A 20965-nucleotide genomic window follows, 5' to 3' on the forward strand; every position below is an offset into this window, starting at 1 on the left:
GTGGGTAGTATCTAATACTAAATGTTTTGTTTTGTTTTGTTTTGTTTTTGCCATAAGAGAAACATTCATGGTTCAGGGTCCACAATCGATATCATTTTATCCATGTGAATTTCCAAAAGTTGTGGAGAATGTCAATCCAATAGTATAAAAAGCTACCTGTCTCAGAAAAGAATCTTGTGAACAGAGCCCTAGAATGAAAACATTGGTCAGGGCTATGCTAGTAACAAGTTGCATGGCCATGTAATCTTAAAAAAATAAGAATAAAAAAAATTTTTAATGCTGAAAATAATGTGAAACATATACATTATAATGATGTAGCATTAGGGGTCACTAACAAGCCAAATTTCTAAAATGCACTAAAAAATATGTGCCCCTATATTAAAAATATATGGAGGTAATTTAAAAAGAACCACCATGTCCGAAAAGTTGGACTGCACCTACAAACCACTTTCTCTTCAAGTGGCCCATAAAATGTGAACAAGGTAAGTTTAAGTTCATTCTAGACTCTTAATATAGTTAATTTCAATTACTTTCAATAAATGTGTCTCCTGAAATTAGTGTTCCTCAATAAAACACTGAGTAGGGGAAAGATAAAGTGGCAAAGGAGAAAGTAAATTCTCACAGGAAGTTTAAAATGTCTAAACAGAGTTGAAAGAAAAACACTAATGAAGAACATAAACAAGGTGAATTTAAAAGCTTTCTCCATATATGCTCCAAATGTAGAAAGAAATGTAAGTCAGGGGCACCTGGGAGGCTCAGTTGATTAAGTGGCTGCCTTCAGCTCAGGTTGTGATCCCAGGATCCTGGGATCAAGCACCACATCGGACACCCCACTCAGCAAGGAGCCTGCTTCTCCCTCTCCTGCTCCCCCTGCTTGTCACCTCCCTCTCTTCTGTCAAATAAATAAAATTCTTTAAAAAAATAAATATAAGTCAAATTTATAATGAATGTTTTCAAACCAATATAGAGTATGCAAGAAAACTGTTCTGATCATTAATTAAATATATCAAGTGTCAAGGAAATATCCATTTCTAAAAACTCAAAATATTGGGGTGCCTGGCTAGCTCAATTGGTGGACCATGGGACTCTTGATCTCAGGATCTGCATTTGAACCCCACACTGGGTGTGGAGGCTGCTTTAAAAAAAGAGAAAAGAGGGGCGCCTGGGTGGCTCAGTCATTAAGCGTCTGCCTTCAGCTCAGGTCATGATCCCAGGGTCCTGGGATCGAGCCCTGCATCGGGCTCCCTGCTCAGCGGGAAGCCTGCTTCTCCCTCGCCCACTCCCCCTGCTTGTGTTCCCTCTCTTGCTGTGTCTCTCTCTGTCAAAATATAAATAAAAAAATCTTAAATAAAAAGAAAAAAGAAAAAAGACCAAAAAACTCAAAATATTAATTACTATGATCATATTCTTGCTATTTATATAGACTGACATATAACATACCTTTTTTTCCCCATTTAGAGCTCCAACCTTTCATTTCTTCATGAAATTACACACTAAAATCTTCTACAAGAATATAAGTTTTCAGATTTTAAACTTAAGATTTATGAGACAAGATGAACAAAATGAAATGTTCACTTAAAAACATTACTGACATTGCATATATGGCTTTTTATTATCTTTTTCACTAGCAAGCAGTTACTGAGCTCTTTGTGTGTGTAAGACACAAACTACAAAAAGGTACCAATGACAGCCGTTTCCATCAAGAGGTTTATCCAGTTGAGGAAATAGCCAAATAAAACAAGGTAGGATAAAAATACAGTGCCTAATGAGGGATTTAAGAGTTCAGATGAAAGAAAAGTGCCAGGAAGAAAAATAATTAACTTAGGTCTTAAAGTAGAACCAGAAAAGCAGAAGATGGCAGGGTATTTCCAAACAGAAGGAAGCTATGAACAAAAGCACAAATGTGGAAATGACCATCTCAGTTGCATGAAACAAAAGCCTGCATAATTGAGAAGGGGGGAGCAAGAGTAAGTAACCCTTCAAGCTGACATTAAGGAGTTTGCTTGGAGACCCTGCGCAGAGGAGCCAGCTAAGCCACACATGGATTCTTGAACCACAGAAACTGTGAGATAATAAATATTATTATCCTCAAAAAATTTTTTTAAAGTTTGCTTGTTTTCCATATAGACAATGGATAACCACTGAAAATTCTTATGCTTGAAAATGTGTTTTAATTACAAGACAGCATATTAAAGCATGTGCACTGTATATTTTATACAACATGCAGGGCTAAAAACTTGACATATTTGGGAATTCTTTATGATTATCATGCTTTTATCGATCTTATACCATGAAACTCCACACAACAAAATGTTTTACAAGTTAAATGATTCCCTAACATTTTATTTTGAAACAAATATATATGTTTAATAATCTAAGATATTAATTTATTAAAAGCTACTTTGTATGGGATGCAATATGGAATGGTACTTAAGAGCTCCAACTGTGGATCAAGCTGATTGGAACACTGGCACCAACACTGTGACCCTGAATAACCTAAGCCTCAGCTTTTTCATGGGCTGTTGTATTCTTTTTTTTTTTATTATTATGTTATGTTAATCGCCATACATTACATCATTAGTTTTTGATGTAGTGTTCCATGATTCATTGTTTGCATATAACACCCAGTGCTCCATGCAGTACGTGCCCTCTTTAATACCCATCACCAGGCTAACCCATCCCCCCACCCCCTCCCCTCTAGAACCCTCAGTTTGTTTTTCAGAGTCCATAGTCTCTTCTGGTTCATCTCCCGCTCCAATTTCCCCCCCTTCATTCTTCCCCTCCTGCTATCTTCTTCTTTTTTTTTTTTTTAACATATAATGTATTATTTGTTTCAGAGGTACAGGTCTGTGATTCAACAGTCTACATGGGCTGTTGTATTAAAAGAGAAATGCAAGTGCAAATGCCTGACATATAGCGAAGACTCAATAAATGTTGGCTATAATCATTCACTAGAATCCAGAAGCCCCAGCATATGCCCATCTGAACTTCGGTGAGGGTTCATTTGTACTTATCTTCTACTTCCCAAAATTCTTAGTGAGACACTACCATGTATTTAGTGAATACTTCCTGATTAATTGATATGTACAAAACAACCATTTGTTACTATGTCAGATGGACAAACTGGTAACTAGACTGTATAGAAGTCTAAAATACAAACTGTCTTAACTCAGTTATTTAAAAACTTCCAAATTTAAGAATTGAAAAATGATGATTATATTAATGTTAAAATTCACATTAGCAATGGAATTTTAAAATATTTTAAGAACTTCTTTTATTTTCAAACCACTACTCTTCAATGTTTATCATAAACATTTTAATGCCTGATCAGATTTTTTTGAGTTCTTTCTGCCATTTCACAGAGCTTCCCATTATAACTAGAATAAAACCCAAACCATTTAACCAGCCCTATAAGAATGTATATGATGTAGTCCTAGTCTTCTCCAACATTCTTCACTATAATTCAGCCACATATTCTCTCTTACTGGAAATCTCTCTCCCTGAGAGCTTCACAGCATTTGGGATTTCAATTTAATTTTTACTCCCACAGAAAAGCTTCCTCTAATCCCTATCCTATACTAATTTCTCCCCTAGTCACTTCTATATTACCTCTTCACCACAGTCAAATATAAAGGCAAGTACCAAGTATAGTAAGTAATATAACGCTTGATATCTTATGAGCCTTCCAATCTGGTCACAGCTGACTAAATCAGGAATGGGGGTCTGAACTCAAGAAAAGCCAATTTATAGGCTGGCCAACAGATAGCCTCAGGAGTTGAAGAATTCTACACAAAGCAGAAGTGGAGACTAGCTAAACTAACCTGTGTCCGACTAAACAGCTCCCTCCCTTCTACTTTTCACAGTTTATGTTAGTCAACATCACCAATGGAGAAGCCAACCCTGAATCACCTAATGGCAAAGCACTAGAGCAGAAGTATTCATCAGAATCACCTGTTAAGGTTAAAAAAAAAAACAAACCAGAATCCACATTCCGAGAAGAGTCTAAGTGACTCAACAGATCAATTTATCATGCATCCATGAAATAAAGTCCCTTAGTGAGAGCTGTGATATCCAGCACCACATGCCAACAGACCCATGGGGATTCTTATCCACCCATGCATTGAGTAACAGGCATACAGACCTCAGTTCTGGCTGTGGACCCTGCAGTGGTCCACAAATTTGTTCCAGTCTCTCTTGGCCACAGTATGAGCGCTCCTGGAGAAGAGTGTCTTACACAATCACTCACGGATAAGAGAACTTTTGTGGAAGTCTAGAAGCCCAGCAGAGAAGTTCCAGCATATCACTGGAGCAAAATAAAATAATAAGTCTGGATGCACTAAAGAGTGTAAGAGGAACAGTCTGACTTTTCCCATGTCACTTATAGCCCAAAGCAGCACAGCTCAGTACCAAGAGAAACCCCCTCTGCCCATGATTTTTTCCATGAGGGAAAATGAAAGGATATGAATGACTACTCAGCTTCCCCAGCTGTGTAGGATGCTGCCAGAGGCCCATTTCTCCACTGAGCGTTATTCATAATAGCCAAGATGTGGAAAAAACCTTAAGTGTCCATCATGAGATGACTGGATAAAGAAAATGTGGTATATATATGCAATGGAATATTATTAAGCCATAAAAAAAGATGAAATCCTAGCATTTGTGTCAACATGGATGAACCTTAAAGTCATTATGTTAAGTGAAACAAGTGAGACAGAGAAACTAATAGTGTATGATCTCACTTATATGTGGAATCCAAAAACATCAAACTCATTGAAACACAGAGTGAAATGATGACTGCCAGGAGCTGGAGGGTCTGGGAAATGGGGAGAGGTCAGGCAAAAGGTACAAACTTCCAGTTATAAGATGTGTATATACATCTTATAGTATATTAGATCCTGGTGATCTAATATACAGCATGGTGACTACAGTTAGCAATATTGTACTGTATATTTGAAAACTGCTAAGAGACTAAATCTTAAATGTTACCACAAAAAGGAAATGGCGATGATGTGAGGTAAATATTAACTAGCTTTTGTGGTAATCACTTCGCAATATATAAAGGTATCAAATCATCACGTTGTATACCTTAAACTTACACAACATTATATGCCAACTACACCTCAATAAACTGAAAAAAGAAGATATGGCATGTGTTTTTGAAAATAGAAGATATTTGGGGCACCTGGGTGGCTCAGGTCATGATCTCAGGGTCCTGGGATCAAGCCCCACATTAGGTTCCCTGCTTGGCGTGGAGTCTGCTTCTCCTTCTCCCTCTGCCCCTCTCCCCCTCTCATGCTCACTTGCTCTCTCTCTGTTTCAAATAAAATCTTAAAAAAAAAAAAAAAGAAAATAGAAGATATTCCATATATTTCCAAATCCCTAAAATAAAAGCTGTAATGCTGAAAATAGTAATTCATCTAAAATACCTAAACCAAAAGACTTCTTGGATGGTTATAAAGCAAGGGTTTGTTTTTTGTTGTTGTTGTTGTTTTTATTTGACAGATGGAGACATGGGGAGAGAGGGAACACAAGCAGGGGGAGCGGGAGAGGGAGAAGCAGGCCTCCCGCCGAGCAGGGAGCCCAAGGCAGGGCTTGATCCCAGGACCCTGGGATCATGACCTGAGCCGAAGGCAGATGCTTAATGACTGAACCACCCAGATGCCCCAACAGCAAAGGTTTTACCTTATTTATTTACATATTTCCCACCAAAAATTACTGTTATTTTCTCTTATGCTGGTTTTAACAACTGTTTAGAATCATACCTATTTACAAATAAAAAAAAATTCTACTCCATCTACTCTACAGGCAATTTTATAAACCAGAAACCCCAAATATGTATGTGATATTTCACTTAACCTAGCCAAAGTTATTCACATAAAGTCCTTAATTACTAATAAATATATAGGGTGTCTGGATGGATCAGTTGGTTAAGTGTACAAGTCTTGATTTCACCTCAAGTCATGATCTCAGCATCATGAGATCAAGCCCTGCGTCGGGTCACATTGAGCATGAGCCTGCTTAAGAGTCTCTCTCTTTCTCTATCATAAATAAATAAATAAATAAACAAATAAATAAGCCATTACCTTTTCTATTCAGTTTAAGATATATATTGAATAACCAAAATAATTTTCTTCTACATAATCTCTTCATTCATTTATTTAATGAATTTTACAAAATAGTCCTATTTCACACCGAGACTATTTCTGACACTGGGGAGACAACAATAGAAAAGGCAGGCAGGTCTATGTTCTCAGGGAGTGTGTATTATAGAGAAGGGAGGCAGACAGTAAATAGGTAAACAAAGTAACTTCAAATTGTGATCAATGCTACCAAACAAACAGAACTATTACTTTGTAGCCATTCTGTCTAGTAGAGAAGACAGTTTAAAGATTTTATTTATTTGAGAGAAAGAGAGTACAAGTGAGGGGGGAGGAGAGGGAGAGGGAGAAGCAGGCTTCCCGCTGAGCAGGGAGCCCAATGTGGGGCTTGAACTCAGGACCCTGGGATCATGATCTGAGCCGAAGGCAGACGCTTAACAGACTGAATCACCCAGATGCCCTAGGAAGACAGAGTTAAAAAAAAAAAAGAAAGAAAGAAAAAGGTAGGGAAGGCACCTCAAATATCTAACAACTGAATTGAGACATGCAGAGTAAGAAGAGCCAAGAAAAGACTTGGGGGTAGAAATTTCTAGGAAGAGGGAATAGCAAGTAAAATAGCCCTGAGTAAAGAGCTCACCATGTTAAAGGAATCAAGAAGGAAAAATTACCAGTTCCATGAATCCTAGTAAACAAGGGTGAGAATGACAAAAGATAATGTATGATAGGCAGGAATAAGCCAAATCATGTAGGCTACCTATAAGCAGAAGCTTAAATACAAATACAAAAGAAAATCATTGAAGCAGTATAGTCACATCTGATTTCCTTGGTTTTTAGGTTCTAAAACATACTCTTGTGAAGTAAGCACACTAAGAAATATAATTAAACACATAATTTAAAGCTAACCTTGTCATCATATATTTGGCAAGTTAGTATTAGACAAATAACAACATAACCAGGTAGTCAGACTAATCATCCAATCATTCATAAAGCATGTAGTGAGTTCCTGCTGTGAGCCAGATGCTGCTCTGGGTGCCAGAGACACAAAGATGATCATGGTCGTGACGTCACCCTTCACTCTGAGCAATAAATACAAAACTGGTAATGGCGATACTTTCTTATACTCTGAGAAAGTCTCAAAGCAGTAGTTCTCTGTGTTACACATTAGAACCACCTTTGGTGTATGGTAAAAATGCAGATATCTGGGTCCCACTTAACAGCAATTCTAATTCAACAGGTTTCCAATAATCCCTCACCACAGAGGTGAAAGAAGAAATATATCAGAACCACTTATACCATTGTCCTCTTGAAAATCAGGCCAAAATGAGCCACTGTAATTACTGGTAGGAGTATATAATATAGTACAGGGTATACTGGGGGGGACAGTGTGTATGAAGATAAACAGTAAGATTGACAGTCATTACAATAGAGAATTGGGGGTGGGGGGTTAATACAATTGCCAGGGAAAATTAAGGATTTCTATAAACCAGCAGTTCTCAAAGTAACATCTGCAGATATCTGGGGATCCCCAAGACCCTTTCAGAAGGTCCACCAAGTTAAAACCATTTTCATAATACTAAAAATATTATTTGCTTCTTTCACTGTATTGGCATTTACTTTGATGGTTCAAAAGTAGGTAAAACTGCTAAGCAGGGGGGTGGGGGGATGGGTTAGCCTGGTGATGGGTATTGAGGAGGGCACGTTTTGCATGGTGCACTGGGTGTTATGAACAAACAATGAATCATGGAACACTGCATCAAAAACTAATGATGTAATATATGGTGATTAACATAACAATAAAAAAATTAAAAAAAAAAACTGCTAAGCATCTTTTTTTTTAAGTTTTTTTATGTATTTGAGAGAGAGTGCATGCAAGCATGAGCAAGGGGGAAGGGAAGAGGGAGAGGGAGAAGCAGGCGCCTAGCCGAGCAAGGAGCCCCACACGGGGCTGGATCCCAGGACACCGGGATCATGACCAGATCTGAAGGCAGACACTTAAACAACTGTGCCACCCAGGTGCCCCAACTCCTAAGGATCTTATTAGCAATGGCACTAAACAATATTAGCAGTCATTACAGTGTTTACCACCACACACTCAACAAACTTTAAAAAAAAAAAAGCCACTTTCCATTTAGGAAAGTCTTTGATGAGCTACAGCTATAAATATTACACAGTTTATTATATCCCAACCCTCGGGTACACACTTTTCAATATTCTGTGTGCTGAAATGGAAAGCATGATAGTTGTCTCAAAGGAAAACACTTACATGACTGAGTTGCAAGCTGACCTAGCCATTTTTATGGAACACCATTTTTCTTGAAGGAATAACTGACAAATAATGGTTACTGAACCCTGGATATTTAGCAGAATTTCCTTTAAAATCAACAGTGAGCCTATCACATCAAGGAAAACAACTGTCAGTATATCTATGAATTCAAGCTTTGAGAAAACTGAAATTTTGCAAAATTTGTTTCTACCATTACGGGCTTAAAAGCTTCCCAAGTCAAATAGACTTTTCTGATAAGAATGGTGATATTAACAAATGTGATTCTTTAACGATGAATGATAAAATGTGTAAGCATTTGCAAGATCTGCATATCCCAAGGAACAAATATTTTCCAAATGACTAATGCATAGTGTTATAAAATTCTGCACGGATGAAAGATCCACTTTAAGCGGAAGACAGACAGATCTTAATGAAAACAGTATAAAAACTTAATTGCTGGAGCACCTGGATGGCACAGTCAATTAAGTGTCCGACTCTTAGTTCTGGCTCACGTCTCAATCTCCAAGTCATGAGACTGAGCCCCACGTTGGCCTCCACACTCAGCGCAGAGTCTGCTTGAGATTTTCTCTCCTTCTCCCTCTGTCCCTCCCACTTGTACAGTCTCTCACTCTCTCACATACACTCTCTCTCAAATAAATAAATAAATCTTTGAAGAAAAAAAAGCTTCATTGCTAGGATTTCAAATTCCACATTGGAATTAATCTTTCTAAAACTGCCTTTAGAAGCATACCATCTTGATGCTGACAGTCTCACAAGTATATTAAATATGTATAATTCATCCTATGTCAACTGTATTTCAATAAAACAATTTTTAGGGGCGCCTAAGTGGCTCAGTTGGTTAAGCGACGGCTCAGGTCATGATCATGGAGTCCCGGGATCGAGTTCCCCATCGGGCTCCCTGCTTAGCAGGGAGTCTGTTTCTCCCTCTGACCCTCGCCCCTCTTGTGCTCACTCTCTCTCAAAAAAATAAATAAAATCTTTAAAAAAAAATTTTTTTTAAAACAACTTTAGTTTTAGTATAATATCATAAAAGGATAACCACAATTATCTGAAAAGTCCACTAAAATACTTTGCCCTTTCCCAATTTCATATCTGTATGAGGCCAGATTTTCTTGATATGGTTCAGGTTAAACAATGTATCACAACAAAATGAATGCAGTAACAGATATAAGACTCCAGCTGTTTTCTATTAAGCTAGACATTAAAGATATTTGCAAAAATGTAACAAATGCCAATCTCTCATATTTTTCTTGTTTTGGAAAATAAAGTTACCTCATTAAAAATGCTATTAATATTAACATGTAATGGGTTTTATTATTTTTTTAAATAAATTAAAAGTAAATATTTTTAAAGTTTCTCAGTTTTAGTTTCCAATTTGGCAGATATTGATAAATTCACATTTTTTTTAAAAAGCTGAGGTAATCAACCATTTTGAGGAGTATAAAGGGACTCTGACACTGAAAAGTTTGAAAATAACTGCTGGACATCTAATGATACTTTATTTAGCTATTCAACTCTGGGTCACCTTACTGAATGCACCATAACTATCTTCCTTTGAAGAACCAGAATAAGCAATAACCAAAAAAGAAGGTGTGATAGGTAGAATAATGTTTCTCCATGTTACAACACAAAAATACCCTAAATTATTAAATTTGTGGGGTGCCTGGGTGGCTCAGATGGTTAAGCATCTGCCTTCGGCTCAGGTCATGATCCCAGGGTCCTGGGATAGAGCCCCACATTGGGCTCCTGGCTCAGCGGGGAGCCTGCTTCTCCCTCTCCCTCTGCCTCTCTCCCTGCTCATGCTCTCTCTCTCTCTATCTCTGTATCTCTGTGTCTCAAATGAATAAATAAAATCTTTAAAAAAATTATTAAATTTGTTAAGTACAAAAAGTATAAAACAATTATATAATATACTACAGTATTTGCTGAAAAGGTATAGGAAATGATAATATATTCATATGTGCTTGTATATGCTTAACAAAACAATGGACACTCAAGAAATTGAAAAAAGCACATACCTATAAGAGAAGGGGAATATGAAACATATAGGGGTGGCATAGTATTGAGCCTCTTAATCCTTTAATTTTTAAAACGTCTGAATGTATTCACAATATTTTTAAATTTATAATTTAATTTAATTTAAAAGAAAATAATCCTAAACCAATATTAAGCTACAATTCACATGTATTTTCAATTTCTAGGTTGCCCTGATCCCAGGGGGAAAAAAAAGAAAAAAAAGCTTACTCTTTTTATTAGCTCTGAGGCAAAACAGTATTGCTAGCAATTAAAAACTTATGCCAGAAGAATAAGCATTAGTCAATCTGATTTCTAGGACACAATACAGAAATGTTTTTTAAAACTATAAATAAATTCATCATCTGAAAAACCCAAAACAGGAATAAATAATTAATAAGAAAATATTCAGGTGAAACTAGCAGCTATTTTATTAACTTTTTTATACTTAAAAGATGTCACTGATGAAATTAAAAGCAAATTCAAGTATTGCACAAGACAAAAAAATCAGTGAACTTGAAAACAAAGTAAAAAAAAAAAAATTATCCAAAAGGAAGCACAGAGAAAAAAAGGAAAAAAATAATTCCCAATTAACTATAGGACAGTATCAAGCTATTTAACATACTTTTAACTGGAGTCTAGAAAACAAAGGGGGTAAAAAGAAAAAGTATTTGAGGTAACAATGATTATGAAGAATATTTTTCTAAATTTGCTGCAAACTATAACCCATGGATCCAAGAAACTTGGCAAATCCCAAAAAGGATAAACTCAGATTATTCAAAGGCACATACATGACGATAAAATACGAAGAAAATGGTAATAAGTTAAAAAAAAGTCTTAATGCAACCACAGAAAAAGAAAAACCACCGTGTTGAGAGAAACAAATATTAAAAAAAAATCACAGAATTCTCAGAAGCTGTGCAAGCCAAAATTCAATAGAATATTTATAAAGTGCTAAAAGAAGTAATGCAGGGCACCTGGGTGGCTCAGTTGGTAGAGCATCCAATTCTTGATTCTGACTCAGGTCATGATCTCAGGGTCTTAAGATCAAGCCCCTCAATGGGCTCCTCACTCAGTGGGGAATCTGCTTGAGATTCTCTCCCCCCACCACCTCATGCTCATGTGTGCTCTCTCCTCTCTCAAATAAATAATAAAACCTTTTAAAAAAAATCATTAGTCATTAGAGAAATACAAATTAAAACCATAATGATACAACTTCACCCTGATTAGGATGGCTATTATCAAAAAAAAAAAAAAGAAAAAACAAGTGTCCACAAGGATGTAAAGGAAGTAGAATCCTTGAGTATTGCTGGTAGGAATGTAGAATAGTGCAGCTGCTGTGGATATCAGTTTGCTAATTCCTCAAAGAGTTAAACATGGAATTACCATATAACCTAGCAATTCCACTCCTAGATAGATACCCAAAACAACTGAAAGCAGGGACTCAAGCAGATACTTATACACCAACATTCATAGCAGTACTATTCACAAAGCCAAAAGGTACAAACAACCCAACTGTCCATCAATAGATGAATGAATGAACAAAATATGGTATATACATACAATGGGTATTATTCAGCCTTAAAAAGAAATACAATTCTGATATATGCTACAATATGAATTAACCTTGAAAACATGCTAAGTGAAGTAAGCCAGACAAAAAGGACAAACATTGTATGAGTCCACTTAACTGAGACACAAGGATAGGCAAATTCATAGATAAAGAAAGTAGAATAGTGGTTGCCAGGAGATGAGGAGAGGAGTCAATGGGGAGTTAGGATTTAATGGGTATAGACTTTCAGTTGGGGAAACATACCAGAGATGGATGTCGGTCATAGTTGCAAGTTATATGAATGTACACTTAGAAATTGGTATGACAGAAAGCTTTATGCTATGTATATTTTACCACAATAAAAAAAAGTATCTTTGTATATCTAAGGCCTTGCTAGATAGTTCACACTAATAATATGATTTATGGTAAATGCCTGTTTTTGTTTTCCTGGTACCCTGGGCCACACTGTGTCACTATGAGCTCTGCAAAAGACAGAAGGGCTGGAGACTGATTAGTTGAGATAAGTCACAACCTTGCTCCATGCCTAAAAGACTGACACACCCTTCCCCCCCCACCCCACCCAATAAAAACCCTGGATACCCAAACTGAGGGTTGCTGGAGTGGTGGGGGGTGGGAGGGATTGGGTGGCTGGGTGATAGACATTGGGGAGGGTATGTGCTATGGTGAGCACTGTGAATTGTACAAGACTGATGAATCACAGATCTGTACTTCTGAAACAAATAATGCAATATATGTTAAGAAAAAAAAGAAAAAGAAGAAGATAGCAGGAGGGGAAGAATGAAGGGGGAGTAAGTTGGAGGGGGAGACGAACCATTAGAGACGATGGACTCTGAAAAACAAACTGAGGGTTCTAGAGGGGAGGGGGTGGGGGGATGGGTTAGCCTGGTGATGGGTATTAAAGAGGACACATTCTGCGTGGAGCACTGGGTGTTATGCACAAACAATGAATCATGGAACACTACATCAAAAACTAATGATGTAATGTATGGTGATTAACATAACAATAAAAAATTATTAAAAAAAAAAAAAAAAAAACCCTGGATACCAAGGCCCAGGTGAGCTTCCCTGGCTGGCAGGACTTCATTCTTGTTGTCATGCATCACTGATGAGAGAATTAAACACTGTCAGAGCAACTCCACTGAGGGGACAACTGGACCCTTACACTTGTTTTCTCTGGTACACCACTGTATGCACCTTTTCCTTTCCCTGATTTTAATCTGCATCCTTTCTCTGTAATAAACCATACTTGTAAATATAACAGCTTTTCTGAGTTCTATGAGTCCTTCTAAGGAATCATCAAACCTGAAGGTAGTTTCGGTGACCCCTGACCCAGATGGAAAAGCATGTACCATGCAAACATTAACCAGGAAAAAGTTGGCCTGGCTTTATTAATATAAAACAAGAAACACTTCAGAACAAGAAATACTACCAGATATAAAGAGGAACATACCTAATAACAGTCAATTCAAGAAACAAACTCAAACATGTACATCAAATAACAGAGATTCAAAATACATGAAACAACAAATCAACAAAACTAAAAGAAACAATACACAAATCCAGAATTATAGTTGGAAATTTTAACACTGCTCTCAGGAATTAACATAAATAATAAGGAAAATCAATAGGAATATAAAAGATTTAAATACAATAACCCAACTTAACCTAATTAACATTTAGAAAGCATTCCACCCCAAAACTACAGAGAACATACATTATTTTCAGAACATTCACCAAGACAGACCATGTAATGAGCCATAAAACAAGTCTATTGTTAGTTGTCTGGGCCCAAGTGAGAAAAACAGATGCAACATTTCCTAAACTTATTTGACCATAAAGCCTTTCTGCAAAGGCATCTCCAGGGACTACTGTTTCTCAGAACACTTTGGGAAAAGCTATCCCACCCATTTTCACCTCTTCCTATTTCTCCTCCTAGTTTTAACTAGCAAAATAAGGGGATCAATAAAACGATCCCTTCCTTGGCTACTCAGCCAGAACTAGCCAATCTTATGAAGTACCTGCAGAAGTCCTAAGGCAGGAATAAACTTGACATATTTGGGAAACAGTAAGGGGGCCAGAACAGCTGGAACAGCATAAAGGGTAAGTGGTAGGACATGAAATCAGAAAGTTAAGCAGCAGAGGTCAGAGCATGAAAGACCTTCTAAACCTCAGGAAGAATTCTGAATGTGATTTTAAGTATGAGGGGAGAGTTTTGAGAAAAGAATATTATCTCCTTCGCGTATTTAAAAGATCTCCCTCTCAAAAAATGAAACAAGATGAAACCAGGGAAGGAGACAAACTGTAAGAGACTCTTAATCTCAGGAAACAAACTGAGGGTTGCTGGAGTGTTGGGGGGTGGGAGGGATGGGTGGCTGGGTGATGGACACTGGGGAAGGTATGTGTTGTGGTGAGCACTGTGAATTGTGTAAGACTGATGAATCACAGACCTATACCCCTGAAACAAATAATACATTATATGTTAATTTAAAAAATTAATTAATTAAAAATTTTAAAAAATAGAAGATCACCCTCTCTCTGCTGTGTAAAGAACGAATGGAAACTAGGCAATCAGTTAGGAAGCTCTGGTAACCATAAAAGATGTCGAAGACCAGAGCAGCTTAGACCAGACTTAAATGTGTATGTCAAAGAAAAAACACCCAGGCAAATCTATATAAACTGTGCTGAGACCTCTTTAAGCATTTTCTTTACCTAGCTCCCACAATATCTTATTCTCCACCTAATGAGATGCTTAATCTGTCTTCCTTAAGTGATCTCCCTCATCTCCCCAACCTCTTCAGGTTGGAAATGTTTTAAGGCTCAGGTCATGAACTATTTTCTAGCTATTCTCATTCTTGTGGTGATTTCACCCAGGTACTTGGCTTTAAAACCATCCATCTATATAATGATAATTCCCAATTTTACATCTCCAATCTAGGCCTCTCCCCTAAACTCCAGGCTAGGCTCATGTACCCACGTGATTGTATAGTAAACACCTTAAAATTTAGCAAACCAAATTGACTTCCTAACCTGCCTCCCCCAATATTTTTCTAAGTCCTCCCTACCTCAGATGGTAGCAACTCCATTATTGCAATTGCTAAGGGATAAACCTTAAGAAATATCCGTGACTCCTGTCTTTCTCTCACACTGCACTTTCAAGTACGGCAGCGAATCCTTTCAGCTCTACCTTCAAACTCTATCCAGTAACCAACCACTTCTTACCCACCTCCACGGCTATTACTCAATCCAAGCCTTTATCATCTCTCACTTCATTACTGCTTTCCTCTCAACTGGTCTCTCTAGTTCTGCCCTTGCCACTGCCTTCACCACTCCCCAAGTCCCAAAATAGCAGTCAAGTGATTCTAGTAAATCTAAATTAGATCATGTCATCAGCTGCTCAAAACCTTCCAAAAGCTGCTCAAGAAAAGTCCTTACAATGGTCTTCAAGACTTATCTGACCACAAAACCTCTGTGCCTCTGCTCCAGCCATTTACTTTTTTTTTCTTTTTGTACTTTTAACCTCATATCACACTACTTTGTCCCAGGTCACTTCATACCAGTTGCAAAGGACTCTTCACTGTTCCTCAAACACTCCAAGCCTGCTTTAGCCGCAGGACCTTTGAACTTGCAGTACCCTCAGCCTAAAATTATCTTGGCCCCTAAAATCATCTAGAATGCAAGGCTCACTCTCTCATCTACTTCCATTCTTCACTCAAATGTCACTCAAGTGAAGTTATTTAATGTTACTTAAAATTTCAATGTTATTTAAAAATTGCAAACTTCTCTCCACCCTTAAAAATTCTTTACACACCAGCAAGCTCTGTTTTATTTGCTTTATAATTCTCCCCAGCACTTTCCTGTATCTAACATACTATATATTTTACTTATTTACCTTATTTATTGTCTGTCTCCTCCAAATAGAACATACACTCTAGAGATTTTTGTCTGTTTCATCTCCTGCACAAAACTAGTCCTTAGAGCAGTACCTTTCACACAGAACTCAGTTTATTCAATACTGAATCACTGAATGGTAAATAAAGCCTCTCCAGAAGTGTCAAGTTTTGCCAGGCCCTGGGTGGTTCAGTCGGTTAAGCGTCTGCCTTAGGCTCAGGTCATGATCTCAGGGTCCTGGGATTGAGCCCAGCATCAGGCTCCCCACTCGGAGGGGGTCTGCTTCTCCCTCTGCCCTGCCCCCCCTCTACTCATGCTCTGCTCTCTCTCTTTCTCTCTCTCTCTAATAAATAAAATCTTAAAAAAAAAGTTTTGCTAGACCCAAATCAAATCCTGGGACTAGCCTAATTTAAAAAAAAAAAAATCCTTTGTCAGTATTTATATTCTATGAATAATACTCAATATTCATAAGTGTTTTTAGTCACAGTTTTATTATTTTATAATCTAAGATATTTACTTATCAATTATAGAGATGCTTACTGATTCCAAATAATTCTCTCTTACTCCAGATGCACTACAAATAGAAAAAACAGTAGACTTCAGGGGTGCCTGGGTGGCTCAGTTGTTAAGCGTCTGCCTCCGGCTCAGGTCGTGATCCCAGGGTCCTGGGATCGAGCCCAGGATTGGGCTCCCTGCTCAGCGGGAAGCCTGCTTCTCCCCCTGCTTGTGTTCCTTCTCTCGCTTTGTCTCTGTCAAATAAATAAATAAAATCTTTAAAAAAAAACACAAAACACAGACTTCAGCCGGAAGTCCTATGTTCAAATCCTAGCTCACCATTTACCAGTAGCATGACTCAGACAATTTTAGCCTCCTCCAAGTCTTAGTTTCTCATCAATAAGATAGCAAGGAGGGGGTGGATTAAAGCCCAGACTGCCTTACCTATCCTATACCTAATCACAGGATTATTGCAAAAGTCAAAAATACATGAGAAAATGCTTTATAAACCATAAATTATATACAAGTGTGAGTTAAACGTCAAAAGTTTGAGGAAAAACCTGAGATGGAACAGAAAAGTTCAATGTTTGGGAGAGTATATCTCACCATACCTCTCTGGAGTCAGACTGGCTCCCTGGAGTTGACTCTTCCACTTACTACACCTTAAACAAGTTACTCAACCTCTCTGAGTCATTGTTTCCACATCCATAAATGGAGATAATACCAACCTTGTAGCGTCCTTTTGAGGATTACAGCTTATATACGAATATATGTAATGTACCTATGGAATAAGCTTAATGAAGGACATTTTTGTTATTCATCTTGGTCTTTCAAATGGACAAAAATCCAAAAACAGATATATACAAACTACACCATGGGATTAGGAAAGAAGATGATTTTGATTTGGAAATTATATGAGAAAAAAGAAGGAAAGTGAGAAAGAGCCAGAGGTAATCAAGCAATAATCTCAATAGTTTGCCTATTAAACTTGTTCTTCCTTTGTCTTGCCTTTCTCCAAGTAAAACAGCAGGATGAAATGCAAAGAAAAATCAGCATACAAAACACCGTATTTAATAACCTAAAAATGTTAATTTTATTTATTTTTTTAAAAAGATCTTATTTATTTACTTGACAGAGAGAGATACAGCGAGAGAGGGCACATAAGCAAGGCGAGTGGGAGAGGGAGAAGCAGGCTTCCTGCGGAGCAGGGAGCCCGATGCGGGGCTCGATCCCAGGACCCCGGCATCATGACCTGAGCTGAAGGCAGACGCTTAACCAACTGAGCCACCCAGACACCCCTAAAAATGTTAATTTTAAAACTAAATATTATATAATCTCTCTTCTTCAAAGAACATTTTTACTAGTCAGTTTTTCAATTTCTCACACACGGGGATGTATTTTGACACTTGAAAATCAAGGCACATATCACAAAAATAAAACAATTGTGGTTTTCCAACTACAGAACCGTGATATATTTTATTAAATGTTTAGAAATATGGCAAAATGAATGAAAACAACTCAAAAAGTAAAAGTGCAATTAAGATATAGATCATACAAACATTTCAAGAATGTTCTTTGAAATCATTTGACTTTGATATATTTCCTCAATTCTAGAACACCAGTAATTATAAGATGTACCACCAATATAACAACCATTTTTGGGGGGAGGAGCCCCCACATTAAATACATACTTGGATACAAATAGCTAACTTAGATAAACCAATTTCAAAAACAGTAAAATGTAATGTATTCTTCTGGGATGCTGAAAATGTTCTATTTCTGGATCTAAAGGGCAGGTTAGAGTATGTTAAATTTGTGAATATTTATCAAACTGTACACTTGTATACTTTTCCTGTATCTACATTTACTTCAACAAAAAAATTTATGTCATGTACCTACTCCATACACATACAGCTATCAACTAAATGAATTCTTGATCTAAACATGAGAGGTAAAGACAGCTTTTAAAAGAAAACATTGAAAAGTAACTTCATGACATTGATACAGGCAGAGATTTCATAAACGGAAACAAAAAAGCACTAACCAATTGATAAACGACTTCTTTAAGATTAAGCACTTTGATTCACCAAAACACCAAGATCCTGAAAGAGCTAGCTACAGAGTAGAATATACCTGCAATGCATATACCCAAAAAGACTATAACCAAAATATGTAAAGAACTACAAATCGATACGAAAAAAGTAAACATCCTAATAGAAAAAGGGCAAAAGGCTTAACAGATACTTCACAAAACCAGAAATCCAAATGGGCAATAATACGGGGTCCCTAATATGAAAAGGTGCTCAACCTCATTAGTCATCAGGAATATAAAATTAAAACTATAATGCAATACCATTACACACCAGTCCAGAATAACTAAAAATAAAAAGACTGACAATAATAAGTGCTGACAAAGATGCAGAACAACTAGAACTCTCATACACTGGTGGTAGGAGTATAAATTTGTAAAAACCACTTTCCAAAACTTTAGCAGAATCTACTAAAAATGAACATACCATAACCATGACTCAATAATTCCACTCTAAGGTATATAACCAATAAAAATGCATATACATGTTCCCCCCCAAAAAAAGTACAAAAATGTTCATTGCAGGGGCACCTGGGCGGCTCAGTCGGTTAAGCATCTGACTCTTGATCTCAGCTCAGGTCTGGATCTCAGGGTCATGAGTTCAAGCCCTGCATTGGGCTCCATGCCCACACTGGGTATGCAGCCTACATACATACATAAATATGTTCCTTTCGACAAAACAACCAAATGTCCACCGACAGTAGAATGGATAAGTTATGGTATATTCACATAACAGAATACAGCAATGAGAAGAAACAAACTACAACACAATAAGTGTTAATCTCGTAATTGTAATGCTGTGCAGAAGCAGCTCAAATTCAGATATACTTTATGATTCTATTTCACGTAGAGTTCAAAAACAGACAAAACTTTTCTACTGTTAGAATACAAGGAACACAGTAAGGGTTGGGGATTCCAGTACTGATATGTTTCTTGAGCTGTGTGCTGATTATATAAATGTGCTTATTTTGTGAAAATTCATCTAGTTGCACACTTTCCTATATGAATGTCACACTTCTTTAAAAATCTTAGATAAAATGGGGTCCCAACTGGTGATTCAGGATTTCTAATCCTTTCCCACCAGCAACATTCTTCACCCATACTATACTCAGAGATTTAACTAGCAATGGTCCTTTATCACCGCCACCGCTCTTAAGGATTGAAATAATCAATATCTTTGTTCCTATTTACTTTATGCCAAGCACTTTAACATTCATTCACTCAAATACTAATTGAATACCTACTATGTACAAAATCTGGGCTGAGTACTTAAGGTACACCAAATGAGCAAGACATTGTTCCTAGCCTCAAGGAGTTCTTAACCTTATAGAAGACCACACATACAGGGGGGCACCTGGATGGTTCAGTCAGTTAAGCATCTAACTCTTGGTTTCGGTTCAGGTCATGATCTCATGGGTCATGAGCAGGGAGTCTGCTTGAGATTCTCTCCCTCTGCCCCTCCCCTCACTCACATGCACACTGTCTCCCTCTTTCTCTAAAATAAATAAATAAATCTTAAAAAAAAAGAAGACAACCACACATACAGATAACCAAATGAATGTACAGAGGTACACATAGAACATTATGGAAGTACAAAAGGAACAGTGAAAACAGCCTGGGAGAGGTCAGGTATCAGGACAGCCTTCGTGGAGGTATGAACACCTGAGTCTTTAAAAGGGTAGGAATTATCCAAGCAAAGTGCATTCCAACAGAGCAAAGAGCTTGAGTAAAAAAAGCACAGTGTATTTAAAGAAACAATTGCAGTGGCTACATGGTAAAAACAAGCACTGGGATGGGGTTAAGAAGGAGTTGGCCAAAGAGATAGGAGGATGCCAAGTCATGAAGAAACTCAGACCTTTTCCAACAGGCAAGATGGGTCAGTGAGATTTATGCAAAGGAATTAGTGGTCAGACAGATTATTCAGGGAGCAATGTAGAGGATGAACTGAAGGAGGATAAGGCTGGCAGAAAGAAGGCTGGTTAGGACGCAGTTATAACTGTCCTGACAGAAGATAATAAGAGCCTGAAATGAAATAAAAGCTATAATAAATATAGAGAAAATACAGAGTACAGATACATTATGCTGCTGGTCTAGAGATCACACTTTGAGAACCACTAGCCTATGCTAGAGGTCAGCATATTTTTCTGTAAAGGGCCAAATAACAAATATTTTAGGCTTTATGGGCCACAGGCGGTTTCTACTGCACTTCTCGGTTTATGCTTGTTTTTTAAACCCTTTGAAAATTAAAAACCGTTCTTAGCTAGTAGACTTGACCAAGATAAAGGCCGCAGGCTGGATCTGGGCTGTGGGCATAGTTCGTTGATCCCTGCTATACACAGGTAAAGAAGTGAGGATTAACCTTCCTAGGAGATTAAAATGCTACTCCCATATTAGTTCCCTACTCAGAAACTTTTCCCTTAGTCCTGACTGCCTACTGAATAAGTCAAATCACTACGATGCATAGCACTCATAGGCATCCGTACTCTCTAGCACCAACATACTACTCCAGTCTCAAGAACTATACCCCA

At 37.4% G+C, this 20965-nt stretch overlaps 1 protein-coding gene across 6 annotated transcripts in view; it reads right to left on the reverse strand.

Annotated features, from left to right (window-relative positions):
- MEMO1 (mediator of cell motility 1) overlaps positions 1-20965 on the reverse strand; it is a 119127-nt gene that overhangs the window by 93984 nt on the left and 4178 nt on the right. For 2 of the 6 annotated variants that reach the window (XM_073897230.1, XM_073897229.1), the window contains exon 1: positions 16394-16548. The exons of the other annotated variants lie outside the window; for them this stretch is intronic. The gene's annotated coding sequence lies outside the window, so the exon portion shown is untranslated. Of the gene's footprint in view, positions 1-16393; positions 16549-20965 lie in introns of those variants that run through there. 6 annotated transcript variants of the gene reach the window in all.

The sequence above is a fragment of the Callorhinus ursinus genome, unplaced genomic scaffold, assembly GCF_003265705.2.
Source record: "Callorhinus ursinus isolate GAN/ISIS: 27379988/994484 unplaced genomic scaffold, GSC_fseal_2.0 scaffold10, whole genome shotgun sequence".
Taxonomy (NCBI): Eukaryota; Metazoa; Chordata; class Mammalia; order Carnivora; family Otariidae; genus Callorhinus; species Callorhinus ursinus.